The following is a 20,161-nucleotide window of genomic DNA, read 5'->3' as shown; positions in this document are numbered from 1 at the left end:
AAATTTTCTCCATGAAGCACTGGCTTCACAACCGAAGTACAATTCGCATAATTGATTTTGTGTTTGTTCTTGGCCGAAAATCCAACGACATCGGTCATGCAAAAGTAGCAATCATTTCTGTGGTTCCGAGGTTTGTTCCAAATCATTGGAATAGCAAATGGCATTTGAATACGTTTTCCATTCCACCACAAACTTAAATTTGAGTCACACGATGTACAAACATTATCTGGTACCCAATAATCTTCTCGATTTTGCATTACGCGATCAAAATACGTTTCGTAGAGTGTTTTCGTGTTTTCGGTGATGGACTTTCTTTGCGTTGCGATGCAAAATTTTCCGCAGATGTAGCAAAATATATTTGCTGAGTTTTTACATTTAGATTTAGTTGAATTCATGATGAAAAACTGGTCAGAATTTTTTGTACAGCACAATACTGGAGTTCTTATGCTAGATTTTGGAATATTCGAGTGCTTTCCGAGTTTTCTATCAAAGCTAGACTGTTTCGACTTGCCAGATGTAAAAACGTAAAGAAAACCGAAACCATAGACTTAAAAATCTAGGCAGCACTACGTGGCATAATATGCCACAAAGGCGATATCGGCTACAAATTTTATTTACAGAATTTTAATGCCTAACTGTTGAGCTGCAAATCTCAGTTGAATACAAGATAAAATTATATGAGATGCGATTACCTGGTACATTTCTTTTAAATGTAACTAAACATTGACTAATTTTTCTGGCATTGTTTTGTTTCCTATCTATATATTAGTAAGTCACTGGCTAAGCGGTTCGTTGAACTTCTAAGCGGTTCGTTGAACTTATACCTCATGAAATAATCATCATCGTGACATTTCAACACACAGAACATTACCGGAAAATACTTTTTCGACGATTTGCTAATTTTTGTTGTTGATAAAATGGCTAGTGAAAGTATTGAAGCCACTAAATTTGTTCTTTTGATCGAGGAACATCTAGATGTGCTATTAAAATCGCAAACTAAAGAACAAAAACAGAAAAAAAGCGAAGCCGCCGACAAAATAATGGAGAAATGGAAAAAGCAAACAGCCACAACATTGAATTATGGCAGTTTGTTGAAAAAAATTAACAATTTGAAGTCGAGAGCGAAAACAGCGCTGAGTAGCGGAAAACCATTAGGTGACTGGCAAACAAAAATTTTGGAAATTTGTGTATGTTATCATCACCTAGTCTTTTCGAACCGAACCAAAATGAAACGTCTGATTGCTTTCAGGGAGCTGAGCTCGAACCTGACATAAACAAAGAAATGCTTGACACGACACCAAATAGTTTCACCACGCATGACGGCGAGAAAGCATGTTTACCTCCGATGTCGGATGCCGAACAAATACTCGAAAAATATGAAACAGACGAAACGAAACTTTTAACAAATGAACAGTTGCAACGTTTAGTGCTTTTGAAGCAAGTCAAAGTACTTTCGCTTCAGGAACAGCGTTTAGAACGATTGTCTGGCCAAGTTGTTGTAGACAAGGACGTAGTGATCGATTTCGTTGGTTGGGAAGGGCAAAACATGATGTAAAAACTATTTTTATGCAAACTTGGTTGTCTCATTTTTTGAATTTTGTAGCATACATTTCATTGCTTTGAATAAAACAATAACCAAGGACTGTAAATCAATTTTCGATTTTATTTATAAAAAGTCTATGCGCGAAGGTATTTGTTCATAGTATTGCAACACACGAAGTTTATCTTTTACGAAATTGTTACAAAATCAACATCTCGAACACTTGCATAAGTATACGATGCTCCAGAGCAAATGCTCACGTATAAGCAAAAGGCCTTAGAGCAAAAGCTCCTGCTCATGCTCATTCTTCATAAGTATAAGGTTTGTGCTTATTCTTGTGGTGAAGTAGATGCTCATGATGGATGGAAATGTATGGTAAGTTTTAGGACAAATACCGACGAAATAAAGGGTGCTCCAAAAAAATGAATGGCATATTTTGAATCCTCGCAACTAATTCTATAAAATTACTCCATTCTTTTTACCATATCAGAACCCTTGTGAGACAGTGTAATACAAAAACTACAATTCCAGACAACTCACACAGAAACGTTATTATTATTGCTTGCGAAGGTCCGAAAAATGTCTGAAGGCTTTTTTTGTTTCAATTCAGAAACAGTGGCAATAATGTTAGTTTATTTAATTAAGAAAAATATCAAATATCTGTTGGGTGCTACGCACCCAACGAATCTTGGTGTCGGGTGCTTGAGCACCTAGAAGTCGGCGCCCCTGCTTACTGTTAAGAAGTTTTCCATATAAACGCTCACCTACCATTCGCTAAAAAACATATCTTTAGTATGGGTTATGAAAAGTACTCACCCCTGAGCTCTGCACTCAACTTTAATCGCCCATCTCGAGTCACCCGCAACCAGCAAAATTTTCGCTGCGCGGCATTAACTATTAATCTTCTCTGTCAGAGAATCTCTGAATGGTAATACAACGAAATCTTAATCTCAAAAAAAATATTTACATTCAAAGGTAAAAGTCTGTGTTTAGGTAATATGGAGTGGATGTTATCACTGAGAAGGAATCCAAAAGAATATCAGGACGACTTCAGTGAATATTGAACAGAGCATTTTTGAATATTTTTGTTTTCAGCATGAACTGTGGTGGAAGTTACGCAATAGTTACACAAAGTGCATGTACAGTCGTTATAATTCCGCGTCAGAGATTCACTTTTCGTCCTCCTTTTTGAATGTGAAAGCGTCCTCTTTTTGTCCTCTTTCTTAACGCCGAAATGTCCTCTTTTTCAAAATTCAAAAATGGGAACCCTAATTGATCAATTGATGTAAGATCTTTTTCTCTTTAATTTTTTTCTTTTCTTTGATTTTCACTTTAATCTCCTTTTGAGACTATGAATTTAATGATTTAATAATGAAAACTTGTACGTAAATTAACGGTTAAGAGTGATAACGCCAAAACATCGAACAAAATCAGATATTTTGGGACAAGGTGTCACGGATATTATTGAGCTATATCTCATTCGATTCGTTGAACTATTGCGAGTAAAACGTAGTACTACGTTTGGTGAAATTTAATTTGTTGCAGACGATCGAGATCATGATGAAAGGGTCTGCCAAAAGAGCCCCAAAATAATTTTCTTGCGATCAATCGAAGGAAACAATTTTGAGAATTTTTTTTAGCTAGCCTTGAAGGCCTTGAAGGCCTTGAAGAGACGCACATTTTGAGTATACACACCACCAGGTCCATGTTGACCTGTTGGTGATATCAATGATTTTAGGTGAAAAAATAGGTGATTTTCCCGAGTCCCTGACCGCCTGCAGTGACACAAGTCCATAACATTATATGTATGGCAAGATAGCCTGGCCTCAGTAGTTCCATGCTATGGAAAAACATCCTTGGATAAGTTTCACTGCAGAGGGTTGGAGAGACTTTAGTGGAAGTCCACCCCAAATCGACGAAATTTTATCACTTTTTTGAGGTTTTTCATGTGGTTATTCATTATTTACTGCATATAAGAGTGAGATCAACTAATATAAGGAGTTCGTCGATGTATCCACGTTCTATACATTCTATATATAAAATTTATGCTTACCGTAGTACTAGCACACATTTCAAATGTACACTTATGTATTGAACTTACCCATTATACACACAATTCATACTCTTTTCCACAACACAACATAAATATATGACCCGATATATGAGTATCGTTGGTCTGCATTATGAACTTGATATTTTCTGGGCACGATCAACACAACCAACGAGTTAAATCTTTTATCATTTTTACTGTAATGTGTAATACATATTGTATATAGTATATGGTATGGTGTCGTATTCTCCATGCTCGTTTTGGTTAGTTTTTTCTTCTTCTTTTTTTCTACATATGGTTTTTTTGTTGATCGTCTTCTAATGCTAAGAGTGGTAGCGATGCACGTGTGCTTGCTTGATAATATTTTGTTGATGTTTTTTATGTTGTTGATGCAGAGCTTTTCGATAGATGTAATGTTGATGGTGCGTTCTATTTGTTTATGAATCTTGATGGGGCGTAACTATTTTGGATATTTATTTTTGGTTTATCGTTTTAAGGGTGAATTGGTACAACATATTTATGTTTTATTGATAAACAGAAAAATTGTGTCATAACGATTTGCGCTTTAACAAAAAAAAATCTTATATTGCAAGACTAGTTTGAGCCAATGAAAACTGATTTATTTTAGTTTTCTGTTGCAAGAACATCGTTTGAAACGTTCGTACAAAATCATGTCAGATTAAACTCTTTTTTTTCAAATATAAAATTGAAACTAAAAATCGAGAGAAAAAAAACGAATAAATATTAAAGGGAACATCATATATCGTAATAATGTTTTAGAGAACACAAAGAAGAAGAACGAAAAGAAAAGAAAAATAAATAAAATTTTAGATAACATGTCATTTAATGATGAATTATTGTTGTGCTTATTTACACGATTTTTTTTTATTCATTTTTAAGTTGAAGAAAAAATGAAACGAAAACGATTACAACGAAAATCGATAAATGTGCTGCGTATACTAAATTGCGTAAATGATTGCTGTCGGTGATAAGTGATTGGCTGTTATTACTTGAACGATAATTTAATAACAATTTCGTGTTGGGTTGTAAATATAATATTTGTTAAGATGTCTTCCAGAGATGAGAATTCAGAACAATCCAACAAATCTTCATTAGCAGACTCCCCACATCTGAGTTCTTACATATAAGATCCATACTGTTGGTTTTTGTAAGGTCTATTATTTTCCAGCGCCATCCTGCGAATTATTCGAGATCGTCAAAGTGGCAAAAAGAGACGAAACCTTGCATGTCATTATAACCTGATTTACATACAATTAGTGGAAGAGAAAATGCAAAAAGAAAACAGAAAAACTTTGACTTGCGATGGATTATTTTTTATGATAAAATGTCTGTTATGAAGAACCCTTTTTCCTCTTTGATTTTTTTTAAATGCACAGTTCACTTTTAAAACAGATAATTGCCATGTTATTACCGCACCCAGGAAAAAATACAGCCGAGTCGTTGATTGCACTTTGTGACGTTAAATGCAATGTTTTTTAAAAATTGAACGCAGAACAAATGATGCAGCCGTGCAGTTAAATATGTACGTACATCTATACCATACCATGTACAAATGTAAGCTACACGCATGTAAACAATCTATGGTGAATGCACTCTATAATTAAAATCTTTTTGGTTTCCTAGTAAAGTAATACGACATCTTTCGTCTTGGATAATTATTGTTGTTTGTGAATTAGTTTTTGCCTGTTTGTAACGGATTTGTATGTTGACCAATTGCGCCTGTGTGTTTGATAGGTTCTGTATCCGAAGAAACTAAATTTACCACATGTATACAAAAGACATCTGGGTGGATAAGAGTATTGTTTTGGATACTAAAGTGTAAAATATTGGCTGAAGATATACCAACAAAATGTTAAAATAGTTTGTGTGTCCGCTGCTCGAGATCTGCTGATAATAGATATAATACTATTGCAATGATATAGTAGTATATACTCCTATATGTTGCAGTACTGCAGTATTATATACTCTCAATATTATAATATTTAGTTTGTGTGTCCGCATCTCCACCTCTGGGCCCGGTGAGTTTGTGTGTCCGCAGTCGAGAATTTCTGACACGTTATATTACACTTGCTGTATATATATTGCATTACAGTTTTGATAAAGTGGAGTTAAAACTTTGCACTTTATTTGAGATTAAGGATGTCCGTTAAAATTATTCCTAATTCTCAAAAATGAGTAACGGTGCCACGTTAATGGCCTTACTTGTCTGCAGTAGCCGAAGAAATTGCCACCGCTATTTTTAAACACAAAGAACATTTTTAAATAAAACTTTTTTTAAACCACGCAATATTCATAGAATAAGAATTCAGGTGACTAAACTGTTCTACATTCACTTTGCATTTAAATAATACATTTATCTGAGTCAGTTACCGTACAAGTTCAGGTAATAATACTTTCACGCTCTTTAACCAATTAATTATCACGGCACAATGAAAATTCCCTTGCTATGATTCTACGTGCCACACAAACAAACAATCGTTAATAGAATTTAACCACTCGTCAAAATCCAAACGGAACCGCTTGACCGCCTATCTAATTTGTAAAGTGTGGCTAGCTTGTGGAATCGATTGTATTAACAAAATGTTTTTCACATAATTTTCTTCTATCTTGATTTTATGTTATGCTCACAATCTTAACGCACTATAAAATTACCGCGTGAGTGATACCATGTTCACATAAAGGTAATCAAAATTAGAATTATAAAAAGAACATAAAAACGAGCCATGCATCAGATATTCTTATTTACGCTATTGCAAACAATTTAGGGTGAGTGTGAGAAAACAACATTTTCATGGTAGACCAATTTTACGTTTTTTTTTTCATTCTTCCTTCGTGTGGTTTTTTTATAAGGAGCGGAACTAATGCACTCAAAGATCTGTAATTTTTTCATCGATTGTGCGCGCATTTATATTTTACCCAAATTAAAACATACGATGTTTCGATTTAAATGCTGGGTTGAGTACCAAAAGGAGTGGTTCAACGATGTATTTTGTTAGTACATGTAACCGACGAACTTAATTCAATTGAATGACAAGTTAATCAAATTAATTTAATGGATATTCGAATCTACGTGATCAGGCAGATTAAATAAAACTTCAATTGTACTTCGTTCTTAATCGAACGGCCGCACAGTAAAAGATAGCTTCGTATGTAAATATAAATACTGATGTTTGGTTGATCATTTCGGTGTTTCTGAAGAAAGTTGTAGAATAGCAGCAATAACACATTAGAATCGGCTAGGCATCTGTTATTGACAAAGAAAATTACTCGCTTCACGAATGAGGTACAAGATTTTTCTTCAAGAAAATAGTTTAATCATGGGAAGTAATAGATTTACTGATTATATTGTTGTCTAATTTCATCATTTACATATTGTACATACTTTCATTTGTTTGGTTTCTTCTTCGGTGATACGTTTATTTATTGAAAAGCATATAATTTCTTAGTCAACCAAATTTATTCATATCTCTAAAATGGTAATGTATACCATCCGCTTATTAGAAATTATTGTTTTCGAGGGCGGCATTAACCATATACATGCATTTTAAGCGCAAAAACTAATGAAATGAGATAAAATTTGTGTGAAATATTTCAAATAGAAAATTTTATTTATTATATTTGGCTTCTAACAAAAATTTACATATGACTACGGATACATACAGTACACACATTAAATGTATTCTGTTTTTTGGCAGTAATTGTTGTGCTCAGAATTTATGATGTGTGAATTGGTGTAAATAACATGTAAAAGTGGATCGTGACTCTATGGATGGATATGCATTATATGGGAACCATTGAGATGTTTAAATCTTTAATTAACAACACAAAACGTTAATAATTACAACATAAATCACTTTTTCAGGCAAATGAAATCTAATTGTTTTATTGGAATTTATATAACTGCTGGTTAAGTAATCAAGGATTTTGCCTACGCCATAAAGTGATAAACGGTGTTGAACGAACATAAATTTCTTTCAATTAATATAATGTAGTTCCGAGTCTTGCAGATATTGCGTCAAATTGAAATTCGCCATAAAAAATCTTTGAAACGTGATTTGACGATCGACAGGTATTTTTATTGAGAAGATCAGGTTAAACATCTTGAGTTAAACAAAAAAGAATTTCTTCCAGCAACAAAAGTTTTAAAATTGAGCAAAGAAAGTGACAAGATAAAAAATGACAAAAATTTGTTGGACAGGTCATGTGTTGTATTACACAACTTGTATACACATCGACGCATTCAAATTCAATATAATAAAATTCAATTTTCATTGATTTTGGTATATCATCTACCTGCAAAGCATCCCCTCCTTTTAAAATATTTTGCCAAAACACCTGTTGATTCAACAGTGTTGAGATTATTTTTTCTTTCAAATGTACATACATGTGATATCTGAATCTAAAGAAGAATAAAACGTCTTTAGAATTTACAATTCAATAGTGTCTCACGGCCTATGCCTTTTTGAAAATCTGAACAGTTGCAGGTGCCTGCCTGTGTATATTATTATTATTACGAATATGTGTTAGATTTTGTATATATATTGACAAACACATAAATTAGTGTACATATGTGCAATGTACAGAACATTATATATATTTAAGTCTGCCTTTTACAATGCAGTTCTACCCTGTTCAAACTCAACTACGCAGTTTGTAATTCTGTTCGAGAAAAAAAAGGAGTCGAGAAAAGGGCAATAAAAAACTATTTTTTTTGCACATTTTTTATGTTTCTTCTTTCTTGTTTGTTCGGATGAGGTTTGTTTATTTTTCTTTAAAAATTCTTTATTTACTTTTCAACAATCAATTTTTGACCTGCATGCTTTAAAACTATTATGAGTCATATTATACAACACGACTATCCTATCGTATTTTGGGAGTCTGTTTTTTATTTACACAGAACGCTAAAATCAGAAAGGCAATATAAGTAACAACGCAACGTATTATTATACACATTTTGTTGGAAAGGAACCAATAATAAAAAATGAGTATATATACGGTTAGATTTGTTTATTTGTCTTTTATTTTCTTTTTCTGTTCAATAATTTTATTTGAATATTAGATCTTATCTTAATATTATTTAACTTCGAAAAAATGAGCATCAGATTTAGTGTATGTGGTGGAGTGTAGAAATCGTTAAAGCGTTGGTACCCATACCCAAAATGAGAGAGTCAAAGGGTTAACAAAGGGACCACAAGTAAAGTCGACAACAAATAAATGAACCGACCTCTTTTGTAGCTCATCAATACCATTGATCGGTATTTACATCAATCCGATTGACATTGTATCCCATATATGGAACTATATTGTGCGATAGGAAGATAGGAACTCAATTTTATTCCTTGCTGGTATTTCTGTTAGTTAAAGCGGAGATATACTTTTTTGTTCGATTTCTTTGTTTAATTTCGATTAACTATTGTTTGCACTTTGAATTAGTTTGTGTGTATAGATGGAAGTTCTGCATGTGCATTAGTTTCTTGTTTTTGTTTTCTTTGTAAAAACAATACTGTTTGTTGAGTAAACACATTGTCGATGAAGAGATAAAATTTTGAAAAACAAAAATTCATTTAGCTTGAAAACAATGAATGTTGAGAACAATTGCTTTCTGTATGTTATAATAGGTGGTCGATGGTCATGAAAAGGTTAGAACGGGAGAGGTAATTAGTTATTGAACTTTTAGAAGCGACTTCTCACCTGTTATCGATAGCAAAAACAGAGAAAAGAGCACTCATTAATGCGGAATTATGCAACAAAAATAATGATAATAGGAATGAAGTAATAGAACTGCAAACATTAGATGCTAAGTTTAAACAAGCTCTTCTTCTTCTTCTTTTTCAGCCTGTTTCTATCCACTGCTGGATGTGTGCCTCTCCAACTTCTTTCCATTTCGTACGATCCATTGCCATTTGCTGCCAGTTTGTACCAGCAATATTCTTAATTCCGTTTGTCCATCTCTCTGGTGGTCTACCTATAGCTCGTCTTTTATATGGTCGCCAGTTCATGATCTTTTTGGTCCAACGTTCGTCTGTCCTTCTTGCAATATGTCCCGTCCAGCTCTATTTCAGAGATGCTATTCTTTCCATGACATCAACGACCCTGGTTTGTTGTCGAATCCATTGATTCGTCATTCTGTCTCTGAGTGTTATTCCAAGCATACTCCGTTCCATGGCTCTTTGTGTCTCACTCTCAATTTATCTTCGGATGCTTTCGTTAGAGTTAACGTTTCCGCTCCATAAGTGAGCACTGGAAGAACACAAGTGTCGAAAACTTTGCGTTTCAGACTATTATTCATTTTGCTTTTGAAAATTAGTCTGAGTTTTCCGAACGCTGTCCATGCAAGACCAATCCTACGTCTTATTTCTGCAGTTTGGTTGTCCAGACCTAACTTCAGTTTATGTCCTAAATATACGTAGCTGTCGACTCGTCATTAAACAAGCTGGTTTAAGGTTATACATGAGTCTGTCGTTTCTAAAAGGTTTATTCCTGTGTAAAAATTCCCTTTGTGTTTTCAGCAGTTAGAAATTGACCTTGCAAACACTCTTCGCCCAAAGCTTTTATTTAAAATAAATTATCTATTCTATACATTAAAATTGCGAAATAAATGTGAGAATATAATAATTGTAAAACAGTGTTAAAAGGCTATCAAATCCTAAAATGCATAAAAAAACAAATTCAATCGATATGGTTGGTAAAGGAATTACCTCTTTTTGCGGTAGAGTCTTCCAGTCTTTTTAACTATAAAACTATTAACTATTAGACATTACAGTGTTTCTTTAAGTCGGAACATATTTGAGATTTATCAGAGTTTCAAAACTCACCAATGCTCCCAGTCAATAAAATGTTTCCAGGTTATAATATTTCGACACGAAATTCAAAAATCTCTTAGCGGATTCAAATTTCACGCCGATATATTGTAGACTGGAAAGCACTAAATTGACTGGGAACATCGATGACTATTAAAACTCTCATAAATCGAGAATTGTGTTTTTTAAGGACGAACACACTGTAAATGAAATGGTTAGTGTCATAAAAATGCTAAAAATTGAATTTTTGCAAAAGAAATAACAAAAACTGCATAAGTAGAATCATTTCTAAAGTTTGGTTTCTCCCCTGATAATAGACTCAGACCATTCCCATAAATCAAAAGAGTCATTACTCTTGATGGGCACGTTAAAATAAAATCCCAATCAGACTTAAGGAACCCATCTTAAACTATACAGATTATCGAAAAAAGGAACTTAAAAATAATTTTTTCCTTTACAGCTTTTGTTTTATATATATATGCTTTGTATATTGGTTATGGTTGAAACGAGGGTCTACTGTTATTATTTAAAAAAAAACCTTAAACGATTTTTTTAAGAAAGACATGTTAAAGTAGAAAAAGACAAATAACACGCAACATACAAAAACGAGAGCCTTTAAGATTTTACGTATTGAATTATCATTTATTTATAAGAAATTATGTATGTCTCTGGATATATCGTTTCTCTTGTTTAAAAATAAAAAGATGAAGAAAAAATAAAACCAAAAGTAAGCAGACAAAAAATATATGGAAAAATTAAAAAGGTTCATCTTAGACTGAAGGTCTTGATGGAACCTGTCGTAACGTGTCTGCCCTCGTATCGTGATATGGTCATTGTATTTACCTCATATACAATGCATAAAGAGTATAATTTTTGGCTGTGTGACTGATTGTGTTAATAGAACTGGAGACAATGTATTGAATACTATCAATGAATTAGTGCATCCGCTCAGGTGAAGTTCGGTTTATATGCAATTTTCTTTTTTTTTGTATTTAGGGTTCTCTTTTCGTTTGGTACCATTTCCTGTTTATATTTTTGGGATTGATTTTTTCTCATTTCATTGTTGTGATAAAGAAAAACAAAACAGAAAAAAGATTTATTTTCGATCGATCTTTATACATGTCGCAGGTCTTCTATAAATTTATTTTTAATGTCGTCGTATTCACACTGCATGCAGTTCTGATTAGCATAATAAAATTTGTAGTTATAACCAACGCCACAAAAAGTAATGATCTGATACCATACTGACATTGGAGAGAGTATAAACTTGAAATGAACATTTTGGGTGAATGAATCTAGTAAATGTTAAAGGTCAAGAAATAAATTCAAATTTCAAGTTAAAGCATTGATTGGACATTGAAGACGTTGTATAACTAATACTGTTCCAGAACCTGTTACAAAACGTTCAAACTTTAATACAATTATAAAACCTGAAGACATCTTAGCGGGTGGTATTGTAATTTTAGAAATTTAAGTGGCAATTAGCCAACTTGATTTGGGCACCCAACTAATTTACGTGCCAGAAAAAAAGACTTGAAACGTTATCCTATAATATTAGTAAAATGGAACGTAATCAAACAAAATGCAAAGCATAAACACATTATCCGTTGACTAATTGCAATAAATGCACTGGAGAGAAATCGTGTCACAAACATAAATCAACAACTAGTACGATTTAACACTGGCTAAAGTGATTAAATTTATAGAAGTGTATTAAAATCAGTGGAATTCATTTTATATAAATGCAATCTGAAATGAGCACGATTTCTTCACTGTGTGTATAACGTTTCAATGACCCAAATCTTGACGTGGGGCAATTTAATACTATTTATAGTCTCAGAGACATATTTTTAAATGCCCTGTAAACTTCAGAGTATTGCTCTGCTTATTTCATTATGCATATGTGTCTTTAATAGACGATTACAGTATATTGTATAAGTAATTGTATAGTAAATTAAGGTAAATAAAGAAGCGTATCTGAACCATTAAAAAAACTATTCAAAAATTTGTTGATTCTAATTTCAATATTAAATAATTTTTCGTTCTAAGATTAAACATCTTTTGAATGATGATATTCAGTTTTCTCCTTTCTTTGATTTAAGTAAACTTCCAGCGCGTGGTTAATGCGCGCATTACCAGTTTCATATTCAACTCACTTGAATATTGTGTTGCTTACAAATGTAATTTTTGTATGCCTTTTCTTGAAGAGCATGAAGAGTGTGCTGTTTCTTAATAAACAAAATGCATAATAAACTATTATTAAATTCATGAACTTTTAACCATGACTGTATGTACGTACACAACTCGCACGTGTGCAGTATAACAGGTTTCTAGAGTTTTTCGATTTTTTTTTTATTTCTTTCTCGAATATTACAAGAAGTTGGGTGCCGCGAAGTGAGGAGCACTGGTAAGGTGTACATTAAAGTCTGCATAAAAACACGCTTGCTATTATTGTAGTTGCATAGTAAAAAAATCATCTACGCTTAGATAAATGTAAGCAAGAGAACTGTTTAACCACACAATGGCCTGCAATGCATTTAGCAACATTTTAGCCGCGTCGTTGAAATTGCAAATGAATTACCTGTGTAGTGTATAGATAGTGGCCTGAAGAATAGCGAATATTCAGTTGAAAAGGAAATTTGTTCAGCGGTTTTACAGCATTTTATGTTGAACACAAATTATATTCATTGTAAAAAGTTATGCTGACAATGTTGGTTGTCTATGTCCAGAGAAAATTAGTCATAGTAAATATCATGTTGATGGATACGCTAGCAAGAAGAATTAATTTGCAGTTACAAAATCCGTTGCTTATTATCCTGTTCTCAATATAGTGTTGGAGGTCCGTTATATTGGAAATATTTGTGTGTGTGCAGATTTAGCAGCATTAGAAGTAAGAGGACTGTCTGTTTCGTGTTTTAATTCGAAGTTCATTTTTTGATCGACTTTCTTTCTCTTATCATCGGCAAAAATAAGCCATTAGATCTGGCTAGTATTCTTCTCATAATAACCATATGTATGCTCGAGCAAGTAAAGTATTTTGCATCAACCACTGGGTGATATTCTAAACTAAAAGAGTTATGCATGGAAGATTTGACCATTTGTAGCCTCGATGAAACGCAACACCAAATTATAGGAAAATTCAATAATTTTAATTTGTTTATAAAACCATCAGCCACAGATGCATTCTTATTTCAAATAATTTTATCCGACACTTAGGTTCAGACGAATTAAATCAGACGAAATAAATCATGCATAACAACACATCTAACTACATATCTACGAGACTTTTAACCCATTTTCAAAGCTCATACACATAATATACTTGCTGCAATTAAGATTTATAAAATAATGCCATGAATGTTAAATAATAAATTGAATAATAATTTCTAAACAAAAAGTTGAAGCATGTCATTTCTAATAGACATCACCATATAGCATACTTGAATTGATAGAAGTAATTGTTTGTTGATTTTCTATATGAATTTTCAATGCACAGCATTTGAAGACTCGCATGAACGCCAGATCATATAGATTATATCTAAATTGTTGTGGCTGCACAATCGTATTATCGTTCGTATCACGATAACTTTTTTTTGTAAAGAACGAATATGTCGCACTGTAATCATTAAATCACTGGAACTGTTCATTCTTCTGCTTGAAGCATTGGTTAATGTTTGGTAGAACCTCGTATTTCTAAGCGACCTGTCACATACGGCTATAATTCATCTGTTATCGATTTACGACGACAAAAATAATGACAAGCTATGGGTAATATGGTACTTTATATAGAAAAATCCATGTTCAAAGAAATTGAAGTACAAGATTTTAAATCAACCGATTAAAGATACTTTTATCGATGGAAGTAATAGACCCTATAATAATGCTGGTCATATGCTGGTCATATGCTTGCCGTCTGTAACAGGTTAACTAGAGGATTTGATGTATTAAACTTATCTTTGTTTACCATAACAAATGAAAGAAGAATTCCTTCCAAAAAAACATTATGCATAGAAAGAAGTATGGAAATTATTTTAACGTAAGTTTAAGACTATTTACATGGCCGATTTTAAGTTATAAATTGAGTTATACTTGTTTGTCTTCAATGCGCATATTTAGATTGACGCGGTTAATTGTTGTTTTTTTTTTCTCGTTGTGCCGTCCGACCAAGCTCCTATAAATACCATATTTTCTATTCAGTTTTTTTACCATTTGATAGCTTCAGTTGGCATATACGATTCGTACATATGATTGGCTCGAATTGATATTGAAACGCAATATATAAAAGACGTGTTTGGTTAGGAATCGTGTGATTCTACTTAATCTTTGAAAGATTGGTGTCGTTTCTGTTTCAAGGCTAAATAAAGTCAAGTATTACAGGCGGAGTGTTAAAATATGTTGCAACAAAACAGGCAATAATTTATATTAAAATAATATACAGAAAATATTGAATAAATCATATTGGACTAGCACATAGGATCATTGCATATAATATGCAACTCGGTCTGCAAGTTGTTGTTTTTTTTTGTTTTTATTACTTTTGCGTCGAATTGATGTGTTTGTTTATTAGATACAGATGTTATAATAATAGAATGTGCACTAAAACTGAAGGATTTTCTTAGATATAACAGAAAAACAATTGAATTAAGTTGTTAGAAATCATATAGTTCACCTTCACATGGATCACTTATAAAAAATTATTAAATTAATTTGAACTGCGAGCAAGCAATATCGTATATATATATTGAGTTAACTATTTATACTGGGTGGTAGGGTTATTTGAAATTGCCTCTGTCAAGGTACATAATAAAACGATTTTCTGATGTATTCGCTAGGTCAAGAATTGCTAATAAATCAGTAAATAGTTCAATTCTCGTTGAATGCATTCCCTTGTACGTCACTGGGTACTTTGATGGATAATCAGAGCTTTCGCAGATCACTTTCACTTCGTCTGGGTATTCATGAAATTCAAGCCCATACTTGTCGATGTGGTTCTGAGGCTGATAAATTTGGCTACCACGGTCTTTGTTGTAAATCGAGCGCGGGTCGAAGAGCTAGACATGAAATGTTTAACGACTTGATGAAGCCATCCCTCGTGATATTGGCGGTGTTCCGGCTACTCGCGAACCGGTAGGAAGCAACCGATCTGACAGCAAACAACCGGACGGGCTAACTTTGATACCTTGGCATAAAGGTAAGCCTTTGGTCTGGGATTTTACGTGCGCGAACACTTTGGCCAAAGCTTATGTAAAGGCAACTAGTAAAAAAGCTGGTGAAGCAGCTAGGATTCGCGAAAATTATAAGAAAACATTACAATTGCTAAAAGTTTCCTATGTGCAGAATGAGCACCAGATGAATATCACCAGCTGGCGTACAAACAACAACACTTTGTATTGTAAACAATTCAAAGACAACATATACACAGTGCATTTCTACGTTAAAGTCATCTATGCGCGCACATAACACGTATGAATGAAGTAAATACATTGTTAAGAATGTGTTTTGATTGTTTATCATACAATAAGTGTGTGTTAGTACATCCAGCTGGTGATATTCAGCTGGTGCTCATTCTGCACATAGGAAACTTTTAACAATTGTATATGAACCGTTAAATGAATATTTTCATTTCGTTCCCATTGCCGTTGAAACTTTGGGAAGCTGGTCAGAAGAAGGTCGAAATTTAGTAAATAAAATTGGCAAGATTTTAATCGACACCACCGGAGAGAAGAAATCAAGAAGTTACCTGATCCAAAGACCTGGAATCGCAATACAAAGAGGAAATGTTGCATCGATTTTGGGCACAGTCCCATACCATTCTGGGTTGGAGGAGATTAATTTTATATAAATACACAATTAACGGAATATGATTAATTGTCATTTAATGTGTAGGCATCCTGTACGTTGTATTTACATTGTCTGCGATGAGAATGTAAATGAAATTTACATGTTAGGTTTTTCGATGATTTACATGCTATACGCGATCATTTACATGCTCTGGTCGGAAATTTTTCGATCATTTTGTTTATGTTTTCACTTCTCACAAACCACGATATAAATTGGAATTTACACAGGCAAAACTATTTTTTGGTACACGTGCCATCGATACAATTAAGAAAACACTAAAATCACCACTGAATTTACAATTTGAAACAACAAAATCAAAAAAATTTCACTGAAACTGAGAATGACAACAATAAAGAAGTCAAATAAGTATCGCCGAAATGGCAGGCACGACCGATGCCTACTAAATGAAAATGAAATTTTAGTGCAAAATGTTTAGAAGTGGAAAGGTTCCGAAATGCTGCTTCTATGCAAAATTGTTTCGTAGTTTTCATCTTAGACAATGTAAATACAACGCACAGGATGCCTACACATTAAAGAACAGTACAGAAGAGCCTATGTGAATGAGTAATACATGTGTGCGAAATTAGGCGGTTCGCCTTCGGCTCACACGCCACAAACATCGCACACATGTATTACACATTTACATAGGCTCTGCTGTAATCTACTATTAATGTAATTTTAAAATAAAAAATGTCGTAAATGAATCTGCTCACAGACTATTCTTCAAACATTTAAAATGACAACGCACTGGGAACAAATAGAGTTGAATTCTCATAGTACAACACGAATTTAAAATTTCTACGACTGTAGATATTATAATTTAAGTTTTAATGATTGTGGCATGTGTACTTTTGACAGTCACACAATTTTACCCTTAAAATACTGAAACGAAAGTTCTAATTTCAAAGTTACTTCACTGAGTGAAGTTCACTCTTATTTATGCATTATATTCGGATGCGGCTTTGTTTTCACCTAATTAGGCGACGGAAACAATAAAAAGTAATGTTATGGTTTTCCATTATCTGGTCAAAATGTTTTGTTTCGATGGCATTATAGGAGTCCATTTATATCGTTGATAAATAAATGGTTTCGGCAGCGTACAGACAATGATATATTGGTAAATAGATTTGCGGAAGTAAGGGATAATATCAACCAAAAAAAACGAAATTTAATGAAATCAGGAAACTCATTCATTAGAAGAAGGGGCCAATGTGAAGCACAAAATTGATTAATTGAGTATGATTGATATGATAAGAAATTAAATTATGGTTTGTTTGCAGGCACTCTATGCGAAGTAGAACTAATCAAATAAGGTGAGAACAAATTTGATTAAAAAATTAAAATTGAAAAGAAAGAATTCGGTTGATATAAAATTAGATGTGGTCAACCAAGGGTAGTCAAAACGTAACTGAATATAGAAACGCTTATCGTTTGATGAATTCGGTGAAAAAAATTATGTTCACACATGTATATACATAAAGCGTATAAAATGAAGGGTTTAATTGGTATTGAGGGTAGTTAAATCGAGGAAGTTATAAATTTGAATTTCACAAAATTAGGCATAGTTTACATAACATCGAATTAATGTAACTATTTTCGTTGGCTACGTTGAGATTGATTGAAATTGATCTGACTAAAGATAGCTCGGGACGAAGATAGTTTTACTACTAAAAATCGCTTCACAAAGTATCGGTAAACTGTACAACAACTGTGTTTAAGTTTACTAATAATATTTATCGCGATAATGTCATTAACATTACCTCACACTATCGTCATCAAACTTAAGCGATTGCCCCAACTTTATTCGCTTTTATAAAATACGTTGAACAATCAAACAACCGCATTATTAGTCACTCTAATTCAAATCCAATAAAATCAAATCAAATTTGTTTACCGACTAAATTGCAATATTCTGTAAATATAATTTTGTAAATCATTGTCCACAAGATAAGCCGCACAAAATTACCTTGAACCGCACCGTAAAATGCACTGTTTACATGATATCAATGCAATTGAACGTATGTAAACATGATTAATCATACAATATATTACCAGTCCGGTGTCACAATGTAAAGCAAATTTAATGCTTGGCTGCTCATTTCGAAAAAATGCGTTTAACGAATCCACTTTTATATTTAATTTAGTCTTTTTCTTGCATTTATTATTAGAATCATTATATTGTTTCGCTGAAAAGTGTCTGCAGTTGTCGAATACATTAGCATAATAAATTTAGGAGATATCAATAGTTGACACGATCAACTACCATAGTAAGGTATAGCCACGATGTATGATTTTTTCTTACTAATCTTAGCCGCAAATTGTGTGCATTAAATTAATAAATTTTGCACCAATCTCTTCAAATATGTTAGTGAATCACAAGAAGTAGCGGATTCGGTTATTACACTGGTGATATGCTTAGATATGCCAGGGATTTTTTTTTTATCACAATACCCAATTTGCTGTTATACTAGTTATAGGTCAAGAAATTATTAGCTTTCGTCTATTCGTCTATTTTATTGTCGTTGTCGCTAATAGATGAGTCTTCTTCCTCTGCTGTACGTAAAGGGTCTAAACATGTGTTTTAGATGTTTCCCAGTCGGTGCTCTTCAACTTTCTATTTAATTGTATGCTTTTACAGACCGACTCATAGGCACCATCGTGGCACTAAAATGCAGCTGAGTAATAGTAAATGCACCACTCTACTGTAATATAACTCAACAAATTCCGAAGGAAAGTTACAATACCCCTGATGCCATTACATGCAACTACAACAACCTATTTGCATGGTGCATTAAGAAAATTATTCTATTTTAAATGGAATATTATGTTCTGAGGTTGTTCAATTGCATAAATTGCAATTATCAATCATAATTTCAGTTTTAAGTTCAAGTGCCAACGATTCGAAACAACTATTCCATGTGTAACCTGTACACAATGGAACAACCGACGGAATATATACAATACGTACAAACATATTCATCCCAGAGTCAAATCGGTGGAAGGCGAAGAGATCTTCGACATCGGTGAATTTTTATTGCGTGTTTATTATGACCATCTTCTTGATTTACCAAATTTAATTTATTCAGTTCCTTTATGTTCGTTGCAAGAGTTTTTATGGCTACAGAAGCAATCGTAAACTTTATTTATTTTTTAATATTTTTTTTTTCTTTCGTATTTTTATGCTAACGGTCGACGTAATGTACGAAAAGGTAAATGGAAAATTCAACGAAATGAAATAAGTATTCAGAGAAGAGACTCACTCTTATTACTTTTTCAATTTTATTTAATATTTTTTAAGAAACCATTTAGAGGAGGATTTAAATATAGTTGCATTGCAGGCAGACATACGGAATATGTATATAAACCTTAACTTTGCTAAATAGGCAATTTGATGGAGGGCTGATTGATTTTTTATTACTCTCTGTTCATTTGAGTTGATATGTTTCTTGTGGCACTGAGTTGAATTATAATTGAATTTATTCGTACTGTTACTGGCTGATAAATGTATGTTCGTTTCGTTTGTTAGAATATTATATTCACAGTCGTTAATACACTCATACCTCTCAATGCATTAAAATTTAAGCGAACTGTTTTGAGTGAGTGTATACATACGTTATACGTCGGACGTTTAGTTTACGTTGTAGTTTCTAAAAAACCTTTTTTTCAAATATTTTTTTTCGGTTATATTTTACGATTAGTCGCGGTGAGGGTAACGCGGTAGCTATACAGATTCGTTACGGATTGAATTTTAAATGAGCTTTGAAACAACTTGAGATTAAGTATAATGTGGTAGAGTTAGAGTCGCGTATGTATACACACATGTATGTTTGAAGAGGCTGAATACTCGTGTGTTACATTGTCATTATTTATTTTGAGTCTTGATGGTAGATGAGGAATATCTCGTTTTTT

General features: G+C 32.9%; 1 long non-coding RNA gene across 1 annotated transcript; it reads left to right on the top strand.

Annotated features, from left to right (window-relative positions):
• The first annotated feature begins 2,931 nt into the window (after positions 1 to 2,931).
• Positions 2,932 to 16,091, top strand: LOC119075843. Its single transcript, XR_005087482.1, has 3 exons — positions 2,932 to 3,108; positions 6,915 to 6,920; positions 16,081 to 16,091. It is a non-coding gene; the product is annotated as an uncharacterized LOC119075843 (long non-coding RNA).
• The last annotated feature ends 4,070 nt before the right edge of the window (positions 16,092 to 20,161 follow it).

The sequence above is a fragment of the Bradysia coprophila genome, unplaced genomic scaffold, assembly GCF_014529535.1.
Source record: "Bradysia coprophila strain Holo2 unplaced genomic scaffold, BU_Bcop_v1 contig_232, whole genome shotgun sequence".
NCBI classification, from domain to species: domain Eukaryota; kingdom Metazoa; phylum Arthropoda; class Insecta; order Diptera; family Sciaridae; genus Bradysia; species Bradysia coprophila.
This window is presented reverse-complemented; position numbering and strand designations above follow the sequence as displayed.